The sequence below is a fragment of the Hyaena hyaena genome, unplaced genomic scaffold, assembly GCF_003009895.1.
Source record: "Hyaena hyaena isolate Hyena2069 unplaced genomic scaffold, ASM300989v1 scaffold_1125, whole genome shotgun sequence".
NCBI lineage: Eukaryota > Metazoa > Chordata > Mammalia > Carnivora > Hyaenidae > Hyaena > Hyaena hyaena.
In genome coordinates, this window is record NW_024081759.1 from 158325 (window position 1) to 169499 (window position 11175).

The following is an 11175-nucleotide window of genomic DNA, read 5'->3' on the forward strand; positions in this document are numbered from 1 at the left end:
CCAGGCCTCAAGAACTAATAGCTTTGAGGGGTGTTCTGTTTCCAGACCTTCTCAGCTCAGAGAAAAAACAACCATACTAGTTCATGTACACATATATACCCATAAATATTCTTATATCTGTACATATTAAGTTACTACAAGTTTGTACTAATGCCTGCATCTGTATGCTAGTACCACATGGATTACTCTAGCTTTCCTGAATCTTGTCAGTAGTATCCCACCTCAGCAGTGAAAAATCTAGCCCTTTCATATGTCATTTTTTCTTAATTGTTCAACTCCAGTATATATGTTTTGAAAATTGTTAAATTCATGGGAAACAAATGTATTAACAACAGGATAACATTTATGTACCTGGTGCCTTTAGTCAAACAATATCCACTCATTTCCAGATACTTAATTCAGCACCATTTTCCTTCCACCCATTTCAATTAAGCTATTACATATATATATAATATATATTTATACACACACACACACACACATATATATATATATATATATATATATATATATATGCATCACAATCAGATTATTTTGGAACAACTTTTATTCCACCCTAGAATATCCTGACTTTTTAAAAATTTTTATAAAAATTTGCATACTTTAAATTTCAATCTTTGTGCTGTACAGTTCTATGAGTTTGATACACTATAGAGTTATGCACTCTAATCACACAGAATTCCTAACTACCATAAAACATCCCCTGTGCTTCACCTTCTGCCTCCCTACACTTCTGGCAATTACAGATCAATTTATCATCTCTATAAATTTGCTTTTCAAAATGTCATATAAATGGAATTATATAGAGTATGTAGGTTTTTTCAGACTATCTTCTTTAAATTATCAATATGCAATTAAGACTCATCTATTTCTTTTTACGGCTTCAAAGGGCATTTCTTTTTATTGTTAATTAATATTTCATTGAAAAGATGTACCACCATTAGTTAATAAATTTTCTCATGTTTGAGTTGAAGTGTTTGTATATTGTGGGATTCAAGTTCTTTATCAGATATATTATTTTACATATTGTACCAGTGGAAACACAGAGTTCTCTGCCTGGTCTCCAGAAGGAGATGTCTGGCAACTCTTGTTACTGGGGGGCAGATTCTGCCCTGTGCCTAGATAAAATCTAAGATGCAGTGGCCCACCCACCCAAGTGGAAACCACGACCAAAGTTGTGTCCCACACAACCACTGGCGTCCATTTGGACTACCCAGTATAAACCTGGGTGGTGTGACCAGTCAGTGCCAAACCACTTGCTATACTTTAATATGATAGCATGAGCACATAGTTCCAGTGATATCTATCCTGTATTTCTGGTACTTTCAGGTTACTTCTGTTTAGAGTGATTTTTCTGTTCCAAACTTGGGGGCCCTGGGTGTCCAAATGTCCATAACCCACAGTAAGCCAAATAAACCCATCCCAAATCTGAGAATAGCCACCCATGATTCTCATGGTGATATTTCTGGGAAATTTCTGAAATGCAATCTGATAGGCTACCTGTATAGTTTGACACATAAACAATACCAATGCTAAATGTTATTAAAGTTGCATGTCATAGGCCAGATTTATGGATCAATTTGGTAATATCAGATGAACTTTAAGAGTGCTAGTCATAAGTTGACCCTCCTTAATGTAGCTTTTTAGGGCCTTCCAGTCCTTTCCCTGGAGTGGTGACACCCACCTGGGCGAATCTGATGAGCTACCAAGTGGCAGCTGCCTATTTGCCCAACAGTTGGATTGATTCCTTTGTCAGGCATTTAATGAGACCACTGTAGGAAGGTATTTCCATCATGTATCCATCTCATGACCCTACCCTATAGGATCATCAGAAATTTAAGTCAAAAAAGACAGGTATTTAGTAGGAGCTTGTATGGGTAGGTATTTCCCTTCTATGAAAATTATACTTAATGGCCTGATCTTCGGATATTAATGTGGCTGCAGCTTTAGGAATCTGAACAAATTGTACATAACACACATATTTGCTAGGGGAGGTACCATTGACAGCACTACTAGACCAGGAACTCCACCTTCTCCCCTCTTTCATGTGTGTGTGTGTGTGTTCCATTTCAGGTGTAATGCATTAGAACCAGTCCAACCTGCAGCAAGACAATGGGATCCCAGTGGAGGTTGTGTAGTTCCTTCTTACCTAGGGTTGCAGAATAACTCACCCATGCCAGCAGAATGTCCCTTTGTAAATTCCAAGAGAGAACTTCTTTCCCAGGCAGGATGGGGCTTGGTGTTCTCAGCAGGATAGCACATTGATCCACAGTGAGTGTTGGGGCAATGGCTGTTTTCTATGACTTTATACTTTCACAGTATCAGGTGATTTTGCATGGATCTCCAGTCTGGCATGTGGGGCAACAAGCCCTATGAGTTGGTCATTTAAATATATTAGAGTTGGGGACAGTCCTCCTGGACAAGGTGATCTTATCTGGAAGTAATTTAATATGCTGCTTTAATATTTGATTTCCTTTCTACCAACTACGCTGCTTAGGTTATAGGAGAGATAGAACCTCCATTTATGTCATTTTCTTTTGCTTCATCTTGCACATCATGACTTTTACATGGTGACTCCTGATTACTGTGTAGTTGATGAGGTAATTGTTACTCAGCTTCTCTAATTCCCTGGTGGTGGCAGGCTGGTTTGCAGAAAAGTTCGAATTAGGCCAGAGGCAAGGTATATTTAGAACACTCACTTGAAGGGGAGGTGGTCAATATGTTTAATTTTCCAATCCCTTACTGGTGGGGAACTTCGGTGGATGGCCCAGACTCATTTGGCAGTTGCCTTGGATGTTGTTTAGAACACACAGGGCATGTTACTGAATTAAACATGCCACTGTATTTCAAGAGCTATCAGCATCATTTGCAGTACATCATCTTACCTGGGCACTGTAGTGACCACTCTATCTATGTACCAATCTTCTGTATCTATTGAAGGGACAGTTCCGGCGGCTCATTCCCAAGCTAAGGTATCAGTTTCTTGATTGCCAGCGGGAATCAATGCCTTATCTTTTGGGCATGAAAACAGTGAGGCCAACCTTGCGTTCTGAATTGATGTATGATGGATATCCAGAACATTTGACTGAATGAAGTATTTTGTATGCTGCCTCTTAAAAACTCTAGGGATTACCTCCACAAAATGCTTTAATATGGATTGTAAAATGTGATTCTGCTTTAAACAATTTCAAGAGACTGATTGTGAATTTACATGTCAATTATTATAGGATATAGAATGAAAACTGGCATATTGAATACTTAGCATATGCTCACAAATAAAAAATGTTGTTAGGGATTGGTCCTACTTTCAAAACTCTGTAACACTCTCTTCTGGAGCATAAAAACAAAAATTGGACAAGAGATCTCTATGCAAATATTAATAATAAAGAACAGAGTATGAGAGATTATATGAGAAGTACACAGTATAGGGAATTCAGTCCATGAACAGGTAGCATCTGAGCGGAGAGTTAAGGAGAAGCCTTGGTGGTTACTGAGACTAAAAAATTAGAATTGATTGGTGAGAGGATATTGTATTTCATGGAAAGTAAAACACAGGAGGATACAGTCAAGCGTCTTGTGAGACAAAGTAGACTTGATTTTGATAATTTCAAAATGCAAAAGTGGAAAACACAAGCAAACTGAACCAAGGAGTTTTAGACTATTATTTAACTGATTTAACTGAGTGAATCAAAGTTCACAGTTTTCATGAAAAATAAATAACAAAAACATTATAAAAGTTTCAAAATAGCCCACAATGATATCTTCTGCACTTGAAAAAGATTGTAAAAGTGCTGGTTTTTTTTTTTTTTTTATTTATCATAAACACCCCAAGAGCCTACATTTCATTTTATGTCTGATTACAGTAATATCTGCATGTATAATTCTCCATTGGCAGTAACAGATTGGTTTCAGAAAGCAAGAAATTAACAGCAAACAAAGAAAACACATTCAAATCCCTTGTTACTAAAATCAATAAACTGACCAATTTTAAAGCTGAGCTGTTTTATTATGTAGTAATGAAGTTTATTTAGATTTTTGGCAACCACATTATAGCTCAGGGATTTATCAACCACTCTAAAACAAGGACATTTACATACTTCTCTAACTAACCCAATTAGTCTTCAGACAGAAATATCCATTTTTTTCCTTTGAATATTTAGTTTTTAAATCTTAAGTCTGTACACTCTTCTTAGTCTTACTGAGTAATTAGTGCTTTTATCTTAGTGTTTGATAGGAGAAAAAAATACTAACAACTTTTTTCTTCTAGTATACATTTTCTTAAAAAAGTAACATCATTAAATGTCTGGATTCAATCAATTCAACTAAATTTTACTTTATTAGCATCACAAGCACACATTATTACCAAGAACTAGAAATCAGAAAAATAAAGATTTTACAGGTTAAAACATAAACAAGAGCCGCTATCCCTGCTGATATTGTAAGACTGTGATATATTTATTACTCCATTCTATCATGATTTTATAGTGGATAATTAGGGATTTATGAAGATACAAAGTCTAAAATTATTTTTGAAGTAATATCAAAAAGCAAATATAATCATTCAAGCTGGACCACTAAGTATGGATGTATTGCATAGTACTAAGTACATATTTTAGGTATGTAGCTACTGTCTGCGGGATCTGATTTCTATCATTGAGGTTTTATTGACACTTCTTATTATCATGTATCTGGAAAGATGAAGTTATTCCAACCTAGTCAGCCATGCCAATACACCATAATTATCCCCCTTTCTCTTTTTTTTCATGGTCATTGTTCTCTGTTGGAGACCAGCTCTGGCCAGAGTCCAGGGGTCCCTGAAGGATGGACGGTGTCGTTAAGGGAGGGGTGAGAGAGGCCCAAGAGTCTTTCTGGTCACCAGGCAGGCATCTCCGCTCTAGGCAGGCATCTCCGCCCTGACTGGGGCTCAACTTTATTTTATCATTAAGTGTTTGGGGGATAGCAGATGTGGCATTTGCCTTAGACAATGACTTCTGACAACAAACTTCTTTGACATGTAAGAATTTCCCAGAACATAGATTTGTAGAAGACTCCTGCATAACCTATATCAACAGTGATTGAGGTAGGGGATTTAGATGCTTATCCTATGGTGAAGAAGGTATCTTTAGCATACCAGACAAAGTTTTAACATAAAAGGGCGAAGTTACTTTTTGGTGAGCAGGGATCAAACAGGTCTTTCAGGAAACAACTCTGCTCCCATAATCACAAAAGAAGTTCCTCAATAGGTTCCTTCTCACAGGGAGTAATCAGCATATTCAAGGCCAGAAAATGCTCCAAGCAGAAGCAAATGGGTAAGGGTGGATATCTGCCCTTAACTCTAAATTAGGCTCTTTGTCTCAGGGCCAGACTCAGTTGTAACTCTATGTTCTTAGCCCCCTTTATTATGTAAGTCTTGGATCTGCAAGGCCCTTAGGAAGAGCCATTTAACAATCATCCACAATGTTTTCATCTGAAATCTCTTTGGAAAAGGCAGGGACATGCCTTTCCTTATGAGCAATCTGTGTGGGGAATATCAGTCTGATCTGGAATATTGTGAGGCCTGGTCAATACCAGCAGCTTCATTTCCAACATGAGCCAGTAGTAGCAGAAGGAGATACCAGTTTTCGTTTCTCATGGCTGGAGCTGTACAAATGCTGCCATTTCCTCACTGTGATTGTCATCCAGCGAAGCCATTGCGGCTCCCAGCAGTACTGGCTTAACATTTTGCAACATTTAGCTTTGCTGTTGTCATGTATTTTAATTTTTTGTCATGTATTTTATTATTTATCTGTTTCTTATCTACCTTTCCACCTGGTGGCCGGGCAGAGAATTTTGTGTTAACCCCTCAACTGAAGACTGGAACCCATTGTCTACCACTTTTGCTCCAACAAGTATCTTTGTTACCAAGCCTTTTAGGGAATCTACAATGTTCCTGACATTGGTAGATCTTATTGACTTTTAATGATAATCCTGTGGTTTAAAATCCATTTTATTTCCATGATCTCAATGAAGAAGTGCATGTCCAGTCCCAGGATAACTTGCAACCTAGCAGAAGACACAACCTATAAACATATAAAAAGACAATTATAAAATAATTATAACAAAATATGATGATGGAGGCTAACTAGACTTATCATGGTGATCATTTTACATTATGCACAAATTTTGAATCACTATGTTGTGTACCTGAAACTAATATAATGTTATAGATCCATTATATCTTAATAAAAAAATAAAAAAGATAGTTTAAATATGAATCAAGAAATAAAATTAAAAATAATCAAAACTTTTTCATTATTAGATTTATAAGAGTAAAAGTTTTGAAAAATCTGGTTTTGGTGACCATATGGTAAAATCAGAATTCTAATTTATTAAGTTATGGAAATAGTCATCAGTACAACTTTTTGAAGGTTTTTGGAAGTATTTGGAAGGAGAATTTGAAAATTCCCATAAAAATAGAAAAAATGCTTATATCCTTTCACCCAGTAGTTTCATTTATTGACATATTTCTTTTACTATCTTCTCAAAAGCATGTTATGTATATTTATGACCAATTGAAAATGATGTAATTTCATTAATAAAATGATCATATATTTGAAGCAATTACTTATATGAAATCATATTTTAAAAATTTAAAAAGGAAAAAAAAATTAAAAAAAATAAAAAAAAAATTTAAAAAGGAAACCACAGATATATAATGTGTTTTTACAATTCAAAAAACAAAAGGTTATAGTTGAGACATGAAGTGAAAAGAAAGCTTAAGTTTCCAATGAAAGAAATTTTCTATTTTTATTCAATAACAAATACTTCCTATAGTTTGGATTTTATAAGAAGTGCATATCTTGTATTAATTGTAAATAGTTACAGAAATAAATGTATCTCAAAATAATACATACAAATAAATGTGTGAAATTAGATTTCTAATTTATGTATTGTTAATTATAACACTGGGTTCTTACACTGAGGTAAAAGGAAGACTCTACAACAAATAATCAAGCTCTAATGTATATGTATATATTATAATACACACACATATATATTCTCATATGCATATATTCTTATATGTAGATTTTATGTGTATATGTATGTGTATATGTACATTCTTATATGTATGTGTATGTGTGTACTCTTAACACTGGGATTTCTAAGACATAAGAATGCCAAAACTATAATGAATTGAGTTATTCAATAAATGACACATAAAAGAATGACAAACATGACGGTGTATCTGTAGTATCGATTAATAGAAAATTAACTATAAATATATAAAGTTAGTTCAAAGAATTAGAACTATTTACAAATATTCAGTGATGTGACTTTTATTTGTTTTTTTAAGTTTATTTATTTTGAGAGAGAGAAAGAGAGTGTAGTAGGGAAAGAGAGAGAGAATCCCAAGCAGGCTCCATGCAGTCAGTGCAGAGCCTGGTGTGGGGCTCAGTTTTGACAAACCGAACTGTAAGATCATGGCCTGAGCCGAAATCAAGAGTCAGGTACTTAACTGACTGACCCACCCAGGTGCTGTGTGTTATGTGACTTTTAAAATGTGAGCTTTATTTTCCCCTAAAAGATGAGTTCAATTATTTCATATTAGAAAGTAATAAACATTGCTGTCAAAATTACAAGATATATTACTTACTCATATTTGTATAAGTATTATGATTTTAATATATTCTCACAACTATTTTAGTCTTTACTAAACCTTCAATCTTTATCAAATAGCAGATCTTATTTTGATTCTCTTTTTACAGACTTTTTTTTTAAATGGGTGAATTTTAGTAAATGTATACAAGAGAATACTAATTTTAAAAAATGGACCTAATTACAAATATAAATCTGTCTTCTTATTTAACATTTCTTATTACCTGCAATTTTTCCTGTGGATTCGAGTTGTCATAAAGTGTCATTTCTTTTATCCAGTTCATTGGATAATCCATTTCCCTTCCTCCTTCCTTGTATAATTTTTCATATTATTTGTATTTTGTAGGTCCAACAATACAACTTTATGCATACAGTTTCTTGCAATATTTTGTTGTTTTAAATTGGTTAAGAGAAGCAATGAGAAGAAAAATTTTATCAACTATATACATCAACATAATAACTTTTATAACTATTTTAGAAAACTGTTTACTGCTCTAGTTTAAAATTTTAAATAAACTTATATAAAAACAAAATTGTATCTCTCAAGTATATAAGAGAATAACTTAAATATTCATTTGATAGGTAAACTTACTTTTTGGTTACTATATAAAAACTTAAATATTTATACTCAATTTTTCAGAAAACCACTGTTCTTTGTTACTAATGAGCATAGATAAAGCTCACTGATTTGAATTAAATTTACATTTTAAAGTATTTTAGGGTACAAAATTATGTGTTGACCGTGAAATCTAAGGGTCCTTTTCCAGCTTTAATATTCAGTGTATGTAACTGCAAATGTAAAATTAGGGTTCAATTTGCTAACTCCACCTAAAAACTGAGCATTCCGCATACGTTTTATAATAACTTTCACTCTCCCAGTGCCAACAGTGAATTTTAACTTAGTTTGATTCTAAGAATTTTGAGGTATATGTGACTCTATTTCTCTGGATACAAAGAAGTACCACACTAAATGGAGCATGAGTTCAAAATTTCTCTACAAGGCTCACAGCTTTAGAAATATTTGGGAAGTTTGACAGCAACCTGTTTAAGTGCTGGTGGGGGTTGCAAAACTCAAGGAGCTGTGAAACTCTGAGATTGAAAGCATTTCTTATGAACTGCTGAGGGAAGATTGGGCAGTTTTGCACAGTTCAAATACAGATATGAATTGTAAGTCTTCGGTAACAGGCAGTATTATTCAGGTGCAAAATCTCTTTTATTTTTTAGCCGAGAGAGAGAGAACTGGTTTTTCTAGTTGTGTTTTCACATTGCTATTATGAACTAATAAATTCTTTGGGTATGAAATTGTATAACGTGATTAATAAATGTTAATATAAGCAATAACACTTTGAAAGTTGTCTGTACATAATGTGAATGGTGTTTGTCTTACTGATGTGTGAGAAAATATTGTTTTCCTTTCCGTTTTCAATTTTTGGCAAAGCACTGAGATTCAGTTCTGAAATAAGCAGCATGTATTGTCACTTATCTCTTCAAATCAGCTCTGCGGCATGCCTGCACATGCAAAATGTATTTTCCGGGGTACCCCTTGATGCATGAAGCGCATGCGAAAGTGTTATTTAGCCTTGAGAAAGCTTTATTTTTTTCTTTAAAGAAAGCAATTTATAACATTTCAATTTTAAATGTTTGATAGTGGCTTAATCGTGTTCTCCCTATTAAAGTAAAAACTATTAACACATACGTTTTCCCTTAAAAAAGGAAAGCTGACAAGAAGCCATTTATTTTACCAGAGTTTGAGGATTATTTCCTGTACTCCCCAGAGATACAAATATGCTTATTTTATAGTTCTAATGCAAAATCTTGCTCTCCTGCCACTCAGAATCTATATTATGAATATGCTTGCATTTTTAAAGCATTGTCTATATACTTAGAGGCTAAAATAAGTTCTTTATAACTCAATCTGAAATAAAATGTCTCACAGTCTTTTAATGACTTCAAAATTCCTTTTGTATAAAGATAACTAAAAATACTGAGGGTTTTAAACTGGACATCGACGGTGCTTTGTATTCCATGAAAGTTTTCTTAAAATTTCTAAAGGACTTAAATATATATCAGAACAATGTATAATCATGTAGACACTGATGAAATATACAGGGAATTATTGATAATACATGTGTTAGTAGGTCCCAAGTTTAGTGAACCTCATCTAAAGACACAAACAATAATTGTCAGCCATAGTGAATGCAGTGCTAGTTGTTTGCCACATCTTCAGTGACTGGTATTAGTGAAAGAGGAGCTACTGATGAAGAAAGTGAGTTCCATCACTTCACTTTTTTTTGAAGACTTTTACCAATTTCCAACTCAGAGGAATGGTATCAAAGCAAAAATAGAGTCTCATGGGTTGGAAAGTTAATAAATAGAATTAGTCTTGGAAGCTGCCCTTATGGCTGGTCCTGAAGCAACAGAAGCCTAGAAAAGAGAGCAAGGCTAACATGAGACAGAAATAACAAAGATCCTACATATTTCAGCAGATATTTTAGCAGTTGGAATATATAGAGAGACAGAGTTTGGAATTCTGGCCCATTTAAGGTGGAAGAGCTCTGGTAAATATTCCAAGGTTTTCTTTACTCTGATGATAGAGATATGAAGACTTGCATGACCACAAAAAAAGCTACAGGAAGTTCTTCAGAATGAATGAAAATGATACTAGGTGAAGGCTTACATTTGCAGGTAGAAATAAAAAAAAAGAAAAGAAAACACTAGAAGGAGTACATATATCCACAGAGTCATCTAATAATTGAACACTCTTCACACCACTTGAATCTCTCTACTTGGAGCTCCTAGCATGGTACTATTTGATATAAAATAGCTGGAAATAACCCAATGCAAAGTCTTTGTACACTGACAGTTTGTACAAGCACACAGTGGGGCTGTGGATGGTTAGTGGTGGACATATAGTAACAGAAGAGGTTACTGTAGAGTCAAGGAGGCAATGTGAGTTACACCTGGTGGGGTACTAGGGTGCGCCTGAGGAAAGACAAGCAAGCATGAACCAATGTATAAAATGCTGACACTTGTGGGTGTGTACAGGGTTTGCAGTCCAGTGAAGAGAGAACAGACTTACTCAAGGAAAAAGAAGGACTGACAGCTGAGAAAGGTAGAAGCCTCACTGCAGAGTTCTCCCTGCATACTTGAGTTCCGAAGTTTGCAACATGTCCAGCAGAAACTGTGGACACCATAGGCTTATCGCAAGGGGTACCTGAAAGCACATACTTATCAAGAACTACCTACAGTTTATACACCCCCGAAAAACAAACAACCCAGTGAAGAAATGGGCAGAAGACATGAACAGACTTTTCTCCAAAGAGGACATCCAGATGGCCAACAGACACATGAAACGATACTCAGCATCCCTCCTCATCAGGGAAATACAAATCAAAACCACACTGAGATACCACCTCACGCCAGTCAGAGTGGCTAAAATGAGCCAATCAGAGAACTCTAGATGCTGGCGAGGATGTGGAGAAACGGGCACCCTCCTACACTGTTGGTGGGAATGTAAACTGGTACAGCCCCTCTGGAAAA